This window comes from Euphorbia lathyris, chromosome 5 (assembly GCF_963576675.1).
Source record: "Euphorbia lathyris chromosome 5, ddEupLath1.1, whole genome shotgun sequence".
Classification (NCBI taxonomy): Eukaryota; Viridiplantae; Streptophyta; class Magnoliopsida; order Malpighiales; family Euphorbiaceae; genus Euphorbia; species Euphorbia lathyris.
In genome coordinates, this window is record NC_088914.1 from 35,591,929 (window position 1) to 35,594,289 (window position 2,361).

Here is a 2,361-nt window from a genome sequence, read left to right on the forward strand (position 1 = left end):
ATGGTCTTTTAGTGGATTGATCCGCTAATTGCAAAACCATATTGGTACGCTTGATGTCTTCTTCTAAACCTAATTTCTCAAAAATAGACAATGGCATCAAGTTTATACTAGCTCCTAAATCACAAAGACAACTTGGGAATTCCATATTTCCCAAAGTACACGGAATGGTAAAGCATCCGGGATCTTTGAGTTTAGTAGGTAATTTGCTTGATACTATCGAACTACATTCTTCAGAAAGTGAAATGGATGAAATTCCTTCCCAACTAATCTTTTTTGAAATTAAATCTTTCAAGAATTTTCCATAGTTAGGAATTTGCGTAATTGCATCCATGAATGTTAAATTTATATGTAAATTTTTAAGTTTATCTAAAAATGATAACAGTTGTTTATCATGGTCCTTATTTCGGACCCTGTGTGGAAAAGGTGGCTTTGGTACAAAGGGTTTCGGATTAGAGTCAATTGGTGTATCTTTTTGTTTTAATGTATCTTCTTTGGATTTTGGTAAATCATTTCCAGGTAAAGTTGAAATTCCAGGCATTTCCGGACCTAAGTAGTTTTTCCCCGAACGAAGAGTGATACCCTTAACATGCTCTTTCGGATTTTCTTCCGTTTGGCTGGGAAGACTTCCCTCTTTGCGGGATGGAATTGATTTAGCAAGTTGTCCAATTTGAACCTCCAAATTATGGATGCTAGATGATTGGTTTTTGATAAGCTGATCGAATTTATTTTCGATCCGTTTAAAACCATCGTCTTGATTACTTACCTTTCCATTCATAGCATCTATAAATTTGTCGATTTTTGAAGATAAAGTGCTAATAGTATCTCTTGTTTGATTTTGATAATTATTTATACGATATTAATTAGCATTTGCATTATTATTATTATTACCATCTTTCCAGTTAAAGTTAGGATGATTTCTCCATCCAGGATTATAAGTATTAGAATAAGGATTAGTAGTTTGGTTTTGTCCTTGGACAAAATTTACCTGTTCTATCTCGTTCATACCTTCGTAGTCAATGTCTCTCTGGATCGGATCATTAGGATCGCATGGTGCCATAAATTTATCAATTTTGTGCGATAAGGCAGAAAATTGGGCTTGTAACATTGCTACAGGATCAAGATTCATTATACCTTTAACCGATGATGTACATGAGGATGATGGTTTCGCCGTTGGTATATGTCCACGCTCTGCGGGCCACATACTGCTGTTGATTGCCATTTCCTCCAAAAGTTCTCTTGCTTGGGCGGATGTCTTCTTCATAAATAACCCTCCAGACATAGCATCTAATGAACCTCTAGTCGTAGGATTTAATCCATTATAGAATGTCTGCATTAAAAGTGCATCTGGCAATTGGTGGTGTGGGCATAAACGTTGAAGTTCTTTAAAACGTTCCCAAGCTTCATAAAGAGTTTCATTATCATTTTGTGTGAAAGATGTCAACTCTTTGATGACTCTTGCGGTTTTTGCTAAGGGAAAATATTTTTGTAAAAATGCTTGGGCTAATTGGTCCCAAGTTTCAAATGTTGCAGCAGGCATAGAAGTTAACCAAATTTTTGCCTTATCCTTCAAAGTGAAAGGAAAGAGGCGAAATTTGATTGCTTCTGCTGTTACATCAGTAATTTTAAAAGTGTCACAAATTTCTAAGAAATTTGTCAAATGTGCATTAGGGTTTTCGTTAGGCAATCCGTAAAACGTTACGTTGTTTTGCAACATATTAAGCAAAGCAGGCTTAATTTCAAATTGATTTGCGTTTATACGGGGTCTAACTACACTATTAGTTACACCGGCCATTCCTGGCCTAGCGTAATCCATAAGTGTCGGTGGATCGGCCATAATTTCTGGCTGGACTACTTTAGTTTTTAAGGGTGTTTTGTCTTTGTTTTTGTTGTTTTTCTTGTTTTTCTTAAGTGTTCTTTCAATTTCTGGATCAAAAGGATCTGGTGGCGTGCCCGAATTTCGTGAACTGCGCATCAACTTGAAATTGTAACACGAGCCAAACTACCTTCAAAACAAAATTGAAAGCAAATATATTATAAAACTGAAAATAAATAAAATATAAAAGTTGTATAAAAATAATGTATAAACCTAGATTCGAAAATAAAATGCGAAAAATAAAAATTTTGTCAAAAATTTTGGCGTATCCCCGGCAACGGCGCCAAAAACTTTTTGAGCGATTTCCGCAAGTGCACGGTTTCGCTTGTAGTAATAAAAATATCGATCCCACAGAGATACGTTTTTTAACGAAAAACTTATTTTTGAATCTTTAATTTCGAACTTGTTAGATTTATAAAATGTAAATAAAAAGTGAAAATTGGATTAATTGAATTTAGGAAATTTATTTGATTGAATTTGAAAACTTT

The 2,361-nt window shown here is 34.4% G+C and overlaps 1 non-coding gene across 1 annotated transcript; it reads left to right on the forward strand.

Annotated features, from left to right (window-relative positions):
• The first annotated feature begins 1,349 nt into the window (after positions 1-1,349).
• On the forward strand, positions 1,350-1,456 carry LOC136231510 (small nucleolar RNA R71). The gene has a single exon (XR_010689886.1). It is a non-coding gene; the product is annotated as a small nucleolar RNA R71 (small nucleolar RNA).
• The last annotated feature ends 905 nt before the right edge of the window (positions 1,457-2,361 follow it).